Raw genomic sequence first — 18,631 nt, forward strand, 5'->3', positions numbered from 1 at the left:
GAGTTTTCAACATTTTTCAGCTGGTGCTTTTTCGCTCGTCATTTCTCTCCTGTTGGTCCCACGCTCTTTTCGCTGCGTTTTCTGACATCCTGAGGGTCCAATTGGTCGGAAGAGGGACATACAAATCAATTCTGAGACGGAAGATTTTTCGGTCAACAAAAAAAGGAAGGTTAACCCCTTTGTATTTTTGGCGAAAATTCTCGCGATTACGAAAAGTGCTGGAATAAATTTTTTCTGGCACTAGTCCGACGCAGTTTTGCGAGAGAAATCGATTGGGCGCAGTCGCAATAGGCTGCGATCAACGGATCAAAAGTTACAGCCACAAAACGAGAACCCGTGTTTTCGACATTTTTCAGCTGGTGCTTTTTCGCTCGTCATTTCTCTCCTGTTGGTCCCACGCACTTTTCGCTGCGTTTTCTGAGTTCCAGGGGGTCCAATTGGTCAGGGGAGGGTCATACAAATCAATTCTGAGACGGAAGATTTTTCGGTCAAAAAAAAAAGGAACGTTAACCCCTTTGTATTTTTGGCAAAAATTTTCGGGATTTTCAAAACTGCTGAAATGAATTCTTTCTGGCACTAGTCCGACGTAGTTTTGCAAGGGAAATCGATTGGGCGCAGTCCCAATAGGCTGCGATCAACGGATCAAAAGTTACAGCCAAAAAACGAGAACCTGTGTTTTCGACATTTTTCAGCTGGTGCTTTTTCGCTCGCCATTTCTCTCCTGTTGGTCCCACGCTCTTTTCGCTGCGTTTTCTAAGTTCCAGGGGGTCCGATTGGTCAGGGGAGGGTCATACAAATCAATTTTGAGGCGGAAGATTTTTCGGTCAAAAAAAAAGGAAGGTTAACCCGTTTGTATTTTTGGCAAAAATTTTCGGGATTTTCAAAAGTGCTGGAATGAATTCTTTCTGGCTCTAGTCCGACGTAGTTTTGCGAGAGAAATCGATTGGGCGCAGTCCCAATAGGCTGCGATCAACGGATCAGAAGTTACAGCCAAAAAACGAGAACCTGTGTTTCCAACATTTTTCAGCTGGTGCTTTTTCGCTCGTCATTTCTCCCCTGTTGGTCCCACGCTCTTTACGCTGCGTTTTCTGAGTTCCAGGGGGTCCAATTGGTCAGGGGAGGGTCATACAAATCAATTCTGAGACGGAAGATTTTTCGGTCAAAAAAAAAGGAGGGTTAACCCGTTTGTATTTTTGGCAAAAATTTTCGGGATTTTCAAAAGTGCTGGAATGAATTCTTTCTGGCACTAGTCCGACGTAGTTTTGCGAGAGAAATCGATTGGGCGCAGTCCCAATAGGCTGCGATCAACGGATTGAAAGTTACAGCCAAAAAACGAGAATCCGTGTTTTCAACATTTTTCAGCTGGTGCTTTTTCGCCCGTTATTTCTCTCCTGTTGGTCCCACGCTCTTTTCGCTGCGTTTTCTGAGTTCCAGGGGGTTTGATTGGTCGGGAAAGGGTCATACAAATCAATTTTGAGGCGGATGATTTTTCGGTCAAAAAAAAAGGAAGGTTAACCCGTTTGTATTTTTGGCAAAAATTTTCGGGATTTTCAAAAGTGCTGGAATGAATTCTTTCTGGCACTAGTCCGACGTAGTTTTGCGAGAGAAATCGATTGGGCGCAGTCCCAATAGGCTGCGATCAACGGATTGAAAGTTACAGCCAAAAAACGAGAATCCGTGTTTTCAACATTTTTCAGCTGGTGCTTTTTCGCCCGTTATTTCTCTCCTGTTGGTCCCACGCTCTTTTCGCTGCGTTTTCTGAGTTCCAGGGGGTTTGATTGGTCGGGAAAGGGTCATACAAATCAATTTTGAGGCGGATGATTTTTCGGTCAAAAAAAAAAAGGAAGGTTAACCCCTTTGTATTTTTGGCGAAAATTCTCGCGATTACGAAAAGTGCTGGAATAAATTTTTTCTGGCACTAGTCCGACGCAGTTTTGCGAGAGAAATCGATTGGGCGCAGTTGCAATAGGCTGCGATCAACGGATCAAAAGTTACAGCCAAAAAACGAGAATCCGTGTTTTCAACATTTTTCAGCTGGTGCTTTTTCGCTCGTCATTTCTCTCCTGTTGGTCCCACGCTCTTTTCGCTGCGTTTTCTGAGTTCCAGGGGGTCCAATTGGTCAGGGGAGGGTCATACAAATCAATTCTGAGACGGAAGATTTTTCGGTCAAAAAAAAAAGGAAGGTTAACCCCTTTGTATTTTTGGCAAAAATTTTCGGGATTTTCAAAAGTGCTGGAATGAATTCTTTCTGGCACTAGTCCGACGTAGTTTTGCGAGAGAAATCGATTGGGCGCAGTCTCAATAGGCTGCGATCAACGGATTGAAAGTTACAGCCAAAAAACGGGAACCCGTGTTCTCAACATTTTTCAGCTGGTGCTTTTTCGCTCGTCATTTCTCTCCTGTTGGTCCCACGCTCTTTTCGCTGCGTTTCCTGAGTTCCAGGGGGTCCAATTGGTCAGGGGAGGGTCATACAAATCAATTCTGAGACGGAAGATTTTTCGGTCAAAAAAAAAAGGAGGGTTAACCCCTTTGTATTTTTGGCAAAAATTTTCGGGATTTTCAAAAGTGCTGGAATAAATTCTTTCTGGCACTAGTCCGACGTAGTTTTGCGAGAGAAATCGATTGGGCGCAGTCCCAATAGGCTGCGATCAACGGATTGAAAGATACAGCCAAAAAACGAGAACCAGTGTTTTCAACATTTTTCAGCTGGTGCTTTTTCGCTCGTCATTTCTCTCCTGTTGGTCCCACGCTCTTTTCGCTGCGTTTTCTGACATCCAGAGGGTCCAATTGGTCGGAAGAGGGACATACAAATCAATTCTGAGACGGAAGATTTTCCGGTCAACAAAAAAAGGAAGGTTAACCCCTTTGTATTTTTGGCGAAAATTCTCGCGATTTTGAAAAGTGCTGGAATAAATTTTTTCTGGCACTAGTCCGACGCAGTTTTGTGAGAGAAATCGATTGGGCGCAGTCCCAATAGGCTGCGATCAACGGATTGAAAGTTACAGCCAAAAAACGAGAACTCGTGTTTTCAACATTTTTCAGCTGTTCCTTTTTCGCTCGTCATTTCTCTCCTGTTGGTCCCACGCTCTTTTTGCTGCGTTTTCTGAGTTCCAGGGGGTCCAATTGGTCGGGAAAGGGTCATACAAATCAATTTTGAGGCGGAAGATTTTTCGGTCAAAAAAAAAGGAAGGTTAACCCCTTTGTATTTTTGGCGAAAATTTTCGCTATTTTCAAAAGTGCTGGAATGAATTCTTTCTGGCACTAGTCCGACGTAGTTTTGCGAGAGAAATCAATTGGGCGCAGTCCGAATAGGCTGCGATCAACGGATTGAAAGTTACAGCCAAAAAACGAGAACCTGTGTTTTCAACATTTTTCAGCTGGTGCTTTTTCGCTCGTCATTTCTCTCCTGTTGGTCCCACGCTCTTTTTGCTGCGTTTTCTGAGTTCCAGGGGGTCCAATTGGTCGGGAAAGGGTCATACAAATCAATTTTGAGGCGGAAGATTTTTCGGTCAAAAAAAAAGGAAGGTTAACCCCTTTGTATTTTTGGCGAAAATTTTCGCTATTTTGAAAAGTGCTGGAATAAATTTTTTTCTGGCGCTGATCCGACGTAGTTTTGCGAGAGAAATCGATTGGGCGCAGACCCAATAGGCTGCGATCAACGGATTGAAAGTTACAGCCATAAAACGAGAACCTGTGTTTTCGACATTTTTCAGCTGGTGCCTTTTCGCTCGTCATTTCTCTCCTGTTGGTCCCACACTCTTTTCGCTGCGTTTTCTGAGTTCCAGGGGGTCCAATTGGTCGGGAACGGGTCATACAAATCAATTTTGAGGCGGAAGATTTTTCGGTCAAAAAAATAGGAAGGTTAACCCCTTTGTATTTTTGGCGAAAATTCTCGCGATTTCGAAAAGTGCTGGAATGAATTTTTTCTGGCACTAGTCCGACGTAGTTTTGCGAGAGAAATCGATTGGGCGCAGTCACAATAGGCTGCGATCAACGGATTGAAAGTTACAGCCAAAAAACGAGAACCCGTGTTTTCAACATTTTTCAGCTGGTGCTTCTTCGCCCGCCATTTCTCTCCTGTTGGTCCCACGCTCTTTTCGCTGCGTTTTCTGAGTTCCAGGGGGTTTAATTGGTCGGGAAAGGGTCATACAAATCAATTTTGAGACGGAAGATTTTTCGGTCAAAAAAAAAAGGAGGGTTAACCCCTTTGTATTTTTGGCAAAAATTTTCGGGATTTTCAAAAGTGCTGGAATAAATTCTTTCTGGCACTAGTCCGACGTAGTTTTGCGAGAGAAATCGATTGGGCGCAGTCCCAATAGGCTGCGATCAACGGATTGAAAGTTACAGCCAAGAAACGAGAACCTGTGTTTTCAACATTTTTCAGCTGGTGCTTTTTCGCTCGTCATTTCTCTCCTGTTGGTCCCACGCTCTTTTCGCTGCGTTTTCTGAGTTCCAGGGGGTCCAATTGGTCAGTGGAGGGTCATACAAATCAATTCTGAGACGGAAGATTTTTCGGTCAAAAAAAAAAGGAGGGTTAACCCCTTTGTATTTTTGGCAAAAATTTTCGGGATTTTCAAAAGTGCTGGAATGAATTCTTTCTGGCACTAGTCCGACGTAGTTTTGCGAGAGAAATCGATTGGGCGCAGTCTCAATAGGCTGCGATCAACGGATTGAAAGTTACAGCCAAAAAACGGGAACCCGTGTTTTCAACATTTTTCAGCTGGTGCTTTTTCGCTCGTCATTTCTCTCCTGTTGGTCCCACGCTCTTTTCGCTGCGTTTTCTGAGTTCCAGGGGGTCGAATTGGTCGGGAAAGGGTCATACAAATCAATTTTGAGGCGGAAGATTTTTCGGTCAAAAAAAAAAGGAAGTAACCCCTTTGTATTTTTGGCGAAAATTTTCGCGATTTCGAAAAGTGCTGGAATAAATTTTTTCTGGCACTAGTCCGACGCAGTTTTGCGAGAGAAATCGATTGGGCGCAGTCGCAATAGGCTGCGATCAACGGATCAAAAGTTACAGCCACAAAACGAGAACCCGTGTTTTCGACATTTTTCAGCTGGTGCTTTTTCGCTCGCCATTTCTCTCCTGTTGGTCCCACGCTCTTTTCGCTGCGTTTTCTGACATCCTGAGGGTCCAATTGGTCGGAAGAGGGACATACAAATCAATTCTGAAACGGAAGATTTTTCGGTCAACAAAAAAAGGAAGGTTAACCCCTTTGTATTTTTGGCGAAAATTCTCGCGATTACGAAAAGTGCTGGAATAAATTTTTTCTGGCACAAGTCCGACGCAGTTTTGCCAGAGAAATTGATTGGGCGCAGTCCCAATAGACTGCGATCAACGGATCAAAAGTTACAGCCAAAAAACGAGTACCTGTGTTTTCGACATTTTCCAGCAGGTGCTTTTTCGCTCGTCATTTCTCCCCTGTTGGTCCCACGCTCTTTTCGCTGCGTTTTCTGAGTTCCAGGGGGTTTAATTGGTCAGGAAAGGGTCATACAGATCAATTTTGAGACGGAAGATTTTTCGGTCAAAAAAAAAGGAAGGTTAACCCCTTTGTATTTTTGGCAAAAATTTTCGGGATTTTCAAAAGTGCTGGAATAAATTCTTTCTGGCACTAGTCCGACGTAGTTATGCGCGAGAAATCGATTGAGCGCAGTCCCAATAGGCTGCGATCAATGGATTGAAAGTTACAGCCAAAAAACGAGAACCCGTGTTTTCAACAATTTTCAGCTGGTGCTTTTTCGCTCGTCATTTCTCTCCTGTTGGTCCCACGCTCTCTTCGCTGCGTTTTCTGAGTTCCAGGGGGTCCAATTGGTCAGGGGAGGGTCATACAAATCAATTCTGAGACGGAAGATTTTTTGGTCAAAAAAAAAAGTAAGGTTAACCCCTTTGTATTTTTGGCAAAAATTTTCGGTATTTTCAAAAGTGCTGGAATGAATTCTTTCTGGCACTAGTCCGACGTAGTTTTGCGAGAGAAATCAATTGGGCGCAGTCCGAATAGGCTGCGATCAACGGATTGAAAGTTACAGCCAAAAAACGAGAACCTGTGTTTTCAACATTTTTCAGCTGGTGCTTTTTCGCTCGTCATTTCTCTCCTGTTGGTCCCACGCTCTTTTTGCTGCGTTTTCTGAGTTCCAGGGGGTCCAATTGGTCGGGAAAGGGTCATACAAATCAATTTTGAGGCGGAAGATTTTTCGGTCAAAAAATAAGGAAGGTTAACCCCTTTGTATTTTTGGCGAAAATTTTCGCTATTTTGAAAAGTGCTGGAATAAATTTTTTTCTGGCGCTGATCCGACGTAGTTTTGCGAGAGAAATCGATTGGGCGCAGACCCAATAGGCTGCGATCAACGGATTGAAAGTTACAGCCATAAAACGAGAACCTGTGTTTTCGACATTTTTCAGCTGGTGCCTTTTCGCTCGTCATTTCTCTCCTGTTGGTCCCACACTCTTTTCGCTGCGTTTTCTGAGTTCCAGGGGGTCCAATTGGTCGGGAACGGGTCATACAAATCAATTTTGAGGCGGAAGATTTTTCGGTCAAAAAAATAGGAAGGTTAACCCCTTTGTATTTTTGGCGAAAATTCTCGCGATTTCGAAAAGTGCTGGAATGAAGTTTTTCTGGCACTAGTCCGACGTAGTTTTGCGAGAGAAATCGATTGGGCGCAGTCACAATAGGCTGCGATCAACGGATTGAAAGTTACAGCCAAAAAACGAGAACCCGTGTTTTCAACATTTTTCAGCTGGTGCTTCTTCGCCCGCCATTTCTCTCCTGTTGGTCCCACGCTCTTTTCGCTGCGTTTTCTGAGTTCTAGGGGGTTTAATTGGTCGGGAAAGGGTCATACAAATCAATTTTGAGACGGAAGATTTTTCGGTCAAAAAAAAAAGGAGGGTTAACCCCTTTGTATTTTTGGCAAAAATTTTCGGGATTTTCAAAAGTGCTGGAATAAATTCTTTCTGGCACTAGTCCGACGTAGTTTTGCGAGAGAAATCGATTGGGCGCAGTCCCAATAGGCTGCGATCAACGGATTGAAAGTTACAGCCAAGAAACGAGAACCTGTGTTTTCAACATTTTTCAGCTGGTGCTTTTTCGCTCGTCATTTCTCTCCTGTTGGTCCCACGCTCTTTTCGCTGCGTTTTCTGAGTTCCAGGGGGTCCAATTGGTCAGGGGAGGGTCATACAAATCAATTCTGAGACGGAAGATTTTTCGGTCAAAAAAAAAAGGAGGGTTAACCCCTTTGTATTTTTGGCAAAAATTTTCGGGATTTTCAAAAGTGCTGGAATGAATTCTTTCTGGCACTAGTCCGACGTAGTTTTGCGAGAGAAATCGATTGGGCGCAGTCTCAATAGGCTGCGATCAACGGATTGAAAGTTACAGCTAAAAAACGGGAACCCGTGTTTTCAACATTTTTCAGCTGGTGCTTTTTCGCTCGTCATTTCTCTCCTGTTGGTCCCACGCTCTTTTCGCTGCGTTTTCTGAGTTCCAGGGGGTCCAATTGGTCAGGGGAGGGTCATACAAATCAATTCTGAGACGGAAGATTTTTCGGTCAAAAAAAAAAGGAGGGTTAACCCCTTTGTATTTTTGGCAAAAATTTTCGGGATTTTCAAAAGTGCTGGAATAAATTCTTTCTGGCACTAGTCCGACGTAGTTTTGCGAGAGAAATCGATTGGGCGCAGTCCCAATAGGCTGCGATCAACGGATTGAAAGATACAGCCAAAAAACGAGAACCAGTGTTTTCAACATTTTTCAGCTGGTGCTTTTTCGCTCGTCATTTCTCTCCTGTTGGTCCCACGCTCTTTTCGCTGCGTTTTCTGACATCCAGAGGGTCCAATTGGTCGGAAGAGGGACATACAAATCAATTCTGAGACGGAAGATTTTCCGGTCAACAAAAAAAGGAAGGTTAACCCCTTTGTATGTTTGGCGAAAATTCTCGCGATTTTGAAAAGTGCTGGAATAAATTTTTTCTGGCACTAGTCCGACGCAGTTTTGTGAGAGAAATCGATTGGGCGCAGTCCCAATAGGCTGCGATCAACGGATTGAAAGTTACAGCCAAAAAACGAGAACTCGTGTTTTCAACATTTTTCAGCTGGTGCTTTTTCGCTCGTCATTTCTCTCCTGTTGGTCCCACACTCTTTTCGCTGCGTTTTCTGAGTTCCAGGGGGTCCAATTGGTCGGGAACGGGTCATACAAATCAATTTTGAGGCGGAAGATTTTTCGGTCAAAAAAATAGGAAGGTTAACCCCTTTGTATTTTTGGCGAAAATTCTCGCGATTTCGAAAAGTGCTGGAATGAATTTTTTCTGGCACTAGTCCGACGTAGTTTTGCGAGAGAAATCGATTGGGCGCAGTCACAATAGGCTGCGATCAACGGATTGAAAGTTACAGCCAAAAAACGAGAACCCGTGTTTTCAACATTTTTCAGCTGGTGCTTCTTCGCCCGCCATTACTCTCCTGTTGGTCCCACGCTCTTTTCGCTGCGTTTTCTGAGTTCCAGGGGGTTTAATTGGTCGGGAAAGGGTCATACAAATCAATTTTGAGACGGAAGATTTTTCGGTCAAAAAAAAAAGGAGGGTTAACCCCTTTGTATTTTTGGCAAAAATTTTCGGGATTTTCAAAAGTGCTGGAATAAATTCTTTCTGGCACTAGTCCGACGTAGTTTTGCGAGAGAAATCGATTGGGCGCAGTCCCAATAGGCTGCGATCAACGGATTGAAAGTTACAGCCAAGAAACGAGAACCTGTGTTTTCAACATTTTTCAGCTGGTGCTTTTTCGCTCGTCATTTCTCTCCTGTTGGTCCCACGCTCTTTTCGCTGCGTTTTCTGAGTTTCAGGGGGTCCAATTGGTCAGGGGAGGGTCATACAAATCAATTCTGAGACGGAAGATTTTTCGGTCAAAAAAAAAAGGAGGGTTAACCCCTTTGTATTTTTGGCAAAAATTTTCGGGATTTTCAAAAGTGCCGGAATAAATTCTTTCTGGCACTAGTCCGACGTAGTTTTGCGAGAGAAATCGATTGGGCGCAGTCCCAATAGGCTGCGATCAACGGATTGAAAGATACAGCCAAAAAACGAGAACCAGTGTTTTCAACATTTTTCAGCTGGTGCTTTTTCGCTCGTCATTTCTCTCCTGTTGGTCCCACGCTCTTTTCGCTGCGTTTTCTGACATCCAGAGGGTCCAATTGGTCGGAAGAGGGACATACAAATCAATTCTGAGACGGAAGATTTTCCGGTCAACAAAAAAAGGAAGGTTAACCCCTTTGTATTTTTGGCGAAAATTCTCGCGATTTTGAAAAGTGCTGGAATAAATTTTTTCTGGCACTAGTCCGACGCAGTTTTGTGAGAGAAATCGATTGGGCGCAGTCCCAATAGACTGCGATCAACGGATTGAAAGTTACAGCCAAAAAACGAGAACTCGTGTTTTCAACATTTTTCAGCTGGTGCTTTTTCGCTCGTCATTTCTCTCCTGTTGGTCCCACGCTCTTTTCGCTGCGTTTTCTGAGTTCCAGGGGGTCGAATTGGTCGGGAAAGGGTCATACAAATCAATTTTGAGGCGGAAGATTTTTCGGTCAAAAAAAAAAGGAAGTAACCCCTTTGTATTTTTGGCGAAAATTTTCGCGATTTCGAAAAGTGCTGGAATAAATTTTTTCTGGCACTAGTCCGACGCAGTTTTGCGAGAGAAATCGATTAGGCGCAGTCTCAATAGGCTGCGATCAACGCATCAAAAGTTACAGCCGAAAAACGTGAACCGTAGTTTTCGACATTTTTCAGCAGGTGCTGTTTTGCTTGCCATTTCTCTCCTGTTGTTCCCACGCTGATTTCGCTGCGTTTTCTGAGTTGCTGAGCGTCCAATTAGTCAGGAAAGGGTTGTACAAATCAAATCTGAGACCTCAAATTCTTGGTCGAAAAATGAAGAAAAAGTAAGGCTAACCCCTTCGCATTTTTTTCGGAAATTTTCGGGATTTTGAAAAGTGTTGGAATAAATTAATTGTTGCACTATTCGGACGTAATTCTGCGAGTGAAATCGATTGGGCGCAGTCTCAATAGGCTGCGATCAACGCATCAAAAGTCACAGCCTTCGACCACCTACAACGATCACCGCTAACCACTCCTGGTTATACCTTGAATAGTATCAAATGTTCTCAGTATAAGAACACATCAAAAATATTGTGTAACGATTAATGTAATCAAATAATAATGAATAATAAAATAAATATCACCAGCGCATTGATAGCCACTGAATTTGGGCACGCGTGAATAACGGATTGATGTCATTAATTGTAAACGTGACGAGATCAGAAAATTTTCCATAAAAGATATTTACAATTGCCATTAAACATCATGAAAATGTTTTACTCACCGTGTACAATCAGTAACGTAGCTTCTTGGTAATGGTTAACGTGAAAATAGTTGATGATGATCATTTATTTTCCACAATCAACGTATACAAATGGATAAAAACTGAAAGCCATCAATAATTATATAGCTAAATATTTAAGCAACACCGAAAAAAGGTCAATAATAAAATCAGATAATGGAGAAAAAGTAGCTTTCATGTCCGTTCAAAGTGAAAACTTGGTTCTTCAGATGCTCCAGTATGAAAGATGGGGGTAAGCAGAAATATTTTTTTTTTAATCAAGTCAGTGCAATACGATAATTCTTAAGCGAAACGTTGATTGTTGGTTATTTTCATTTAATTGGAGATAACTAACAAAGTTTTTTAAAATTTCGAGTGTTCTTTATCTCTTCAAATGGACAGTACAAGAAAAATTTACTTATGATCAATTGTCCCAAAATGGTGATGTTATTAACCGGCCATTGAAGCGCCTCACCGCTGTAATCTCGAATTGGCAGGAAAGATGGAGTGCGTAATTTTTGTCTGAAATGTTAAAACTCGAATTACTTGAATTGACATATTGTTTTGTCATCGATGAACTAAAGTACTGAGAAAAAAACGTTAAATCACATTTATTTTCGTTCAGAATTTTCTTGGTAAAAATCGTAACTTTTTACGTTTCAGCTCGACAATTAATATGATATCACGGTTTTTTGGGTTATTTTGGTACATCGATAATAGAATGGTGCGCGAATTAAGGGATCGTCTCAGTGTGAAATTTCCAAAAAAATTTTTTTTTTTTTTTGCATTATCGTATAGTATACACTGTTCTAAACATTCTCTCAAATTTTTAAATCGAAATTCAAATTATTACGGTCGCTACAGTGTTTCTTGTAGAAAGGGAACGGTTTTTCTACCTGCGCGTGTACTAAGGTGCTTAAGTTCTATAACCTTGCAGAATAAACTGTCCAAGCATTTCAGTTCGTTTTTGACATCCACCACGGATAGGCGTACGAGAGAAACCCCCAAGAAAAAAATCAAGACCTGGCATCGCCGATTGATCGTAAGTAAACGATTTATATAAACTTTTCCAACTTCAATCTTTAAACGCGTTTTTCTCAGAATGGTATTTTTTAAAACGGTTTCCATTCTCAAAGGAAGAGTTTTAAAGATATCTAGTTCCAATTTCGGGAGAACATTTTAAACGTCATTCTTTATCGCGCTATGGAAGCTTTTTTTGTTTTTTTGAAAACTTCCTATTTTTTTTTACGAAAAACTGTCGAAAAAAAGGGCCACATTCGACACTTTTTGTTCAAACCGCCGCCATTTTGTCAAATTTGAAAAAAAAAAAAAACACCTCCATAGCGCGATAGCGACTTTCCTACAGATCAATAATCTTTTTGAAATTTTTTTTTTCAGATCAAAATTGCGGCCGTCATCGTGGAAACCGTGCAGCACCTTTTTTTTCACGTGAAATTACAACAATTTATACAACAATGATGCACTCAATAAATAAACTTTAAAAAAATCATTTTGTATTCTTCATAAACGTATTTATTTATAAAAAAAAAACCGGACCGATTAATTTATTTGAACATTAAAAAAAAAATTCGCGAAAATCAGTGATTTTTCGGAGGGTCACACTGAGACGATCCCTTAAAAATAACTAGTTTGCAAACACTCGCTTGCTAAAGATCGCTCGGGGTCGGATACCTAGTGTAACTCGTTTTTGTGCTCGTGCGCTCGCTTACTCGTTGTCAGTGTTTCACCAGATGACATAGTTGTAGGAGAGACTGAGGCACGATGAACCCCCCAAAAATTTCTTTCACCGTTCTTAAAATTCTTAAACGTTGAAACATGCATATAAGTATAACGTATTGCGATTTTATGACGTTAAATTTCGTCAAAAAATACCACAGAACAATCAGTTAAGTGCTGACAGATTTCAAACACTACGCACAGCAATTTTAGCTCTAATTGAACGACGTTATTGTTATAAATTTCTATGTATACAATGCCAACCACTCACCAATTGCAATTTGTTGATCCTGGCAGTTCGGTTTTTTTCCGATTCAAAATGTTATCTGAAGCATGCATATTGGTTTGATAGTACAAAAGATGAGGTTCTCAATAATCAAACTTGTAAAGTTGAAAGTTAGTCGTGAAGGTCAACAGTCACCAGGTCAAGGACCTGGACAGCCAGAACTACGGAGCGCTTGTTCTGGAAGTCAAGTTTCACCAGGTAGCGGACCTTGAACGGAGAAACTACGGAGCGCTTATCCTGGATGTCGAGTTTCATCAGATAGTGGACCTGGAGCGCAGGAATCATAGAGCGCTTGTCCTGGAAGTCGAGTTTCACCAGGTAGTGGACCTTGAGTGCAGAAAGTACGGAGCGCTTGTCCCTGAAGACTAGTTGCGCCAAGTAGTGGACCTGACGCGCAGAATCTTCGGAGTGATTGTCCCGGATGTCGAGTTTCACCAAGTAGCGGATTTGATGCGCAGGAACCACGAAGCGCTTGTCCTGGACGTCGAGTTTCCCCGCGTAGCGGACCCGAAGCGCGGGATCCGGGAGGTTGAGAACCCGGTACTCGAAATCTGCGGAGCGCGAGTTTCATACGTCCTTTATACTGCGCGGTTGTTTCCAGACTGAGGAATTCGGCTAGCTGATTCTAAGTTGGTGACGTCACTTTCTGAACCTCCGACATCCAAACTTTGGTTTCGACCTTTCATACTATGTATGACGATGTACGATGTATGACGATATGATATGGTGTATGATGTATGATGTATGATGATATGATATGATGTATAATGATTTTAGGTTTCACATTTCATACAAGAAATACACACTTTATCTCTCCTGCCGATTCCGGACTGAAGCGGCCAGGCCCTTCGATGGTCAGCCTTTGACTAAGGATATATTCTTCAGTGAACGGGTCGGCTAATAACGCTGCCGTTCTGCGACAGTTGGATGATGAAAAATTTTGCTCGTATCTTTCAAATGTGTGTTAAAATACACTCGAAGTGTTAAGAAGCTTCGTTCTTTCTCTCCCTATCACCTTCTTAGGTCTTTAAATCACTACGCAGCGCTAAATACTGTCTCATATACGAAGCATCCATTTCATCTCGTTCAAAATTAGCGCATCCGTGATGTATTACAGTTACTATGAATTTTTTTCCATCCGAATACTTTTCGAAATACAATTCCGCTCCTCCAAACAACGCAGATAATTCACTTGCGACCAGCTAAAACAGCGTTTCGATTCTATGCCTATGAAAATTCAAGATCGAGAGAGCAAATGAAAAGTTGTTGGAATAATTATGAATACTAATGTTATGGAATACATCGAGCGCGCGTCGAATAGAATCCCATTTCGAAATGAATAATTCTTCTTTTTTCATATCATAGCTAATCTAGTAATATAGGTAAATAGGATGGTTGGAGGTGTTCGGAAATGGTAGGACATTTCAAAAGTTGAAGTCGACGATGATCCGGTGCATCAATTTCATCGTTACAGATTTTCTTTTCCCATGAGGCATAGAGTATTCAACAACGATAATGCAGTCCTTAAAATTCATCATTCATCTCTGTCTGGAAAGCTAATTCGCAAGGCGTGGTATTCTAGATATGTCAAAACTAAGCTAGCGGCACGTGTTTGCATTATTAGAAAAATACCCGTACTCTACATACACTGTTTCTAATCTTTTGCTACATGTGGTTTAATCCCCATGCTTCCACAGTACGAATAGTCGGAAATGTTTTTGATTATCGATAATAAAATAAAAGAAGTAACAAAGCTTAAATTTATTGTTAAAGCTCTAACGAATACATCAAACTGCGGTCGAATTCATTTATTATTTGCACATGACCTCTGGATATTCGATAAATTATTCCTAAATACATTGAAACATATGTATTTATAATGAAATATCATGCAATGGGCTGTGTAAACTATAAACTATAATTTCTATCAAATAGCTGCTTTTATGTCAACAGGGCTTTGAGACTCACTTGAGTTGGATCTCGATTTTTGCCATCGTATGTAGGACATTGGGTTACAGGAACAAATGCGAATTACGAAGAACTCCGTATTAGAGATAAGGATATTTTAGTTCAAGTATACCTATACACAGAAATCCGTATGTGAATATACTAAAACCTCTGTGTTTATTGTAAAAATCTAGTTTTATATATGTGTATATATGTATATACGCACGCATAAGTATACATATACATATATACACATACATGTACATAAATAATTGCCAAGAATTTAGAAACACTCACAACTTGTAGCAAATAGAGTAAAATGTAAGGTTAATAATATACAAATTACACAAGCGCAGCATAAAACGTGGCAAGGGTAATCCTAGTGCAGTGATTGTGTAAACTGAAGAAATATACATTTACGTATACATGATATAAATTAATAGACTAGAAAAGAGTATTTAGAGAGCTTATCTAATTCCGATCTTGTCACAATAGATCATTAACATAATCAATATACGGTTAAAGCTGTATTAGCTACATTCACTATTAGAGATAATATTTTTTATCCATTTTTATAGTTATTTAATTTCTTGTACAACAATTTTTTAAGTTTCACCGCAAAATGCCCAACGAGTTCTCGTAGTGCAAATACGAGTCAAATCACCTTACAGATGGCATTACATTGATTTTTGCCTTCTCGTGTCGAATTATAAGTACAGAGAAATCTCAATGAGAGCTCATTTCTATAAGATTTATTGTAGTGCTATATTCGTAGCTGTACCTGTTACTCTATATTATATACTGTCCTAAATTTCAAACACACAGCGCAACAATGGCTGAAAGCACAATGGCAAGAAGAGAGGAGCAATTTGCATCTTAATAAATCTTTTCTTCTTTATACGTAGCACAGAGATGTCACGTTGGAGGATATGGATCACTAGGTGGGGCACAGAACTGAAACATAATTATGTTGAAAATCTTCAACATCTCTTACAGAAAGTAGGTACGTTGCCAGACCTTATATACCAACAATGAATATTCATAGAGGCTATATTCATAAATACTTACAAAAGTAAGCTAATATTTTACCCGCAATTGCGTATTACTGATAACTTGATATGATTACAATTTGGTTTATTACGGTTTACTTATTTTCAGACAATCCTCAAGTTGTGTTACAAGTTTTTCTAAAAATTCATCGCCTGAATAACATTACGAACTTCAATCTCATGATAATAACTGGACCGTGAAATATACAAGTGTTTGTCTCGCATGGATTCAAGACAAGGTGTAAGAAATCAACCCACCTTTCAATATGTAGTCCGTTAATAATGTGGGCACTGTTGGACTATCCTCAATAATAGCCTTTAATACTGAAAACAAAAACATATTATTAATTTCGAATGAAGTTATTAAGTAATTGTTGGTACTGTTACCAAGAACTTGTAAAACTTACTCTTAATGAGGACTTGTAAAGCTTGATTATCAGGTGGGCCACTGTCCATGTGATAAGGTATCACCGTTGTCAAATACTGTAAATTTTCGATATATTTTTGTCTGGTTAGAAACGTATCTCATAGGTCTAACAAGCTCGACAAAGTACTAATCAGACTTTGCTCGTAAATCTAATTGTAAGATGCCTACCTTGGAATCTTGTATGGATTTATGCTGTGGCAAAGGGCTATTACTATTTTGTATTTGGTTTCTCTTCTTTGTCACCCTACCCTACCCTCCCCACCCCTCCCCATCCTTCATCTCCTACTTCTACTTCTACACCTACTCACACTTCTACTCTCTCAACTCCTGTTCCTACTTCCACTCCTACTCCTACTTCTACTCTTGCACCCACTTCTTCTCCGTCTTCTACTTCTACTCCTACTCCTACACATACTCCTACTCCCCAACTCCTACTTTTACTTCCACTTCTACTCCTACTCCTTTTCCGACTTGTACTACTCCTGCATTCAAATATTATAAAAATGTTAAACTCACCGAGCACAAATCCTCGTCCTCCTCGTCCACCTCGTCCTCCTCGTCTTCCTCGTCCACCACCGACCACCTCCAACCACCGCCAACCACCTCCAACAACCACCGATAACCACCTCGGGTTATACTTGGAATAGTAATAAATATTTTCAGTATAAGAGCACATCAAAAATATTATGTAAGGATTAATATAATTAACTAGTATGTAATAAATTTTATTAGCGCATTTGAAGCTACTGCATATGTGCTTGCGCGAAAAATAAATTGAAATAATTCATTGTAAACTTGACAAGTTTAAAAAATATCAGATCAAGTATAATTACAATTACCGTTAAATAATATAAAAATGTTTCACTCACCGCGCACAAATCCTCGTCCTCCTTGTCCACCTTCTTTTCCTCGTATTTCTCCCTTTGCTCCTCCTCGTCCTCCTTCTTGTCCACTTCCATCACCTGCAATCACCCCCAACCACCTTCGACGACCTCCAACCACCGCCAACCACCACCAACGACCGCCGCTAACGACCGCGGTTTATATCTCGAACAGTCATAACTATTTTCAGTATTAGAACACATTAAAAATATTGTGTAACGATTATTATAATTTTTGTATCGACACATTTTATCAAGAAGATTATGAGCAAATTATAAAAGATTATAGAAATTTCATTAGCGCACTGACAGCTACTGGATTTGGGCTTGCGCAAAAAATGAATTGGAATAATTTACTGTAAACTGAAACCGGAACCACGGAACGCTTGTTCTGGAAGGCGAGTTTCACCAGGTAGTGGCCTTGAACGCAGAAACTACGGAGCGCTTGTCCTGTGAGTCGAGTTTTATCATGTAGTGGACCTGGAGCTCAAGAATTACAGGGCGCTTGTCCCCGAAGTCGAGTTTCACCAGGTAGTGGACCTGGAGCGCACGAACCATGGAGCGCTTGTCCTGGAAGTCGAGTTTCACCAGGTAGCGTACCTTCAGCGCAGAAACTACGTAGCCCTTGTCTTGGAAGTCGAGTTTCACCAGGTAGCGGACCTGGAGCGCAGGAACCATGGAGCTCTAGTTCTAGAAGTCAAGTTTCACCAGGTAGCCTACTTTCAGCGCAGAAAAAACGGAGCGCCTGTTCTGGAAGTCAAACTTCACCAGGTAGTGGACCTTTAGCGCAGAAACTACGGAACGCTTTTCCTGGAAGTCGAGTTTCACCAGGTAGTGGACTTTGAGCGTAGAAACTACGGAGCGCTTGTCCTGGAACGCGAGTTGCACCAGGAATCGGACCTGGAGGTAGAGAACCCGGTACTCGAAATCTGCGGAGCGCGATTCTCATACGTCCTCTCTACTGCGCGGTTGATTTCAGACTGAGGAATTCAGCTAACTGATGTTTGTCGTCGACGATCACTATAGATCGATGACGTCAAGAGAAAAAAAGTTTTAGTGACGTCACTTTCTGAACATCCGAACATCCAAACTTTGGTTTCGAACTTTAATACCATGTATGATGTATGATGTATGATTTATGATTATGAGAATATTCTGTTTGAAAGAAGTGTGAACTACATATGTACCCATAAACTTTATTATTTTCTCCGTATAAAAATTTACCATAACTACCTCTACGTTACCATAGTCTCCAAAACCGTGCTCTGCCTTTTGCCTTAATCGAAAAAGATCCCTCAGCATCGCGCTCTACCATTATATGGTGTCAACACGTATCGAGCAAGATCGAGGCATCACCGAGCGCAGGCGCGAACAGTTCCCGGAACCGTCTGTCTAGTTTCAAGATCACGTTGGCTGGTTGCGCCGATTTGCGACGTTAAATTCTGGAAGGTTCTGTGAACCCGCGTCCGCTTCGACAATGAACAAATTCTTGCGATCGTTTCGACAAATTTCGATTTGACAATGATTTTCAATAGCCTACGAGGCTTCTAGAAGTCCCCAACAGAAAAAAAATAGTGACATAACCACATAAGAATGGTGGGAGAAATTCGAATATAAAAGTCAGAATATTATGCCACAACAGCAGTCTCACATCGATTCTACTCTGATAAAGCGAACTTCAAAACAAGTGAAATACAACAGTGAATTTAGGTGTTCTTGAAAAGTACTCAAGAATTGAAAGAAGTTATTCATCAAATGTTTGAGCTCAACAGAATGATTCTAACTGTTTATTTAGAACGTTTAAATTTTCGAATTAGAATTGCACCAAGAAGTCGAAGAACCGTTCAAACAATGAATTTCATGAAGCTTCGAAAAAATTAGCTACCTGAAGGGATTTATCCCCACAAAGAAGCGTTCAGACTCGTTTGCGACACGTCTTTTCTATTGAATTGAACCCTCAGAAAT

The 18,631-nt window shown here is 41.0% G+C and overlaps 1 long non-coding RNA gene across 2 annotated transcripts; it reads right to left on the reverse strand.

Annotated features, from left to right (window-relative positions):
* Positions 1-14,163: 14,163 nt before the first annotated feature.
* LOC124218931 (uncharacterized) lies at positions 14,164-17,709 on the reverse strand. Of its 2 annotated transcripts, XR_011177164.1 has the most exons (6): positions 17,024-17,709; positions 16,655-16,847; positions 16,302-16,422; positions 15,766-15,841; positions 15,617-15,682; positions 14,164-15,263 (listed from the first exon to the last, which is right to left on the reverse strand). It is a non-coding gene; the product is annotated as an uncharacterized lncRNA (long non-coding RNA). The 2 variants fall into 2 exon arrangements; XR_006883245.2 differs by having other exon boundaries at positions 16,655-17,709.
* Between the last annotated feature and the right edge of the window lie 922 nt (positions 17,710-18,631).

This window comes from Neodiprion pinetum, chromosome 5 (assembly GCF_021155775.2).
Source record: "Neodiprion pinetum isolate iyNeoPine1 chromosome 5, iyNeoPine1.2, whole genome shotgun sequence".
Classification (NCBI taxonomy): Eukaryota; Metazoa; Arthropoda; class Insecta; order Hymenoptera; family Diprionidae; genus Neodiprion; species Neodiprion pinetum.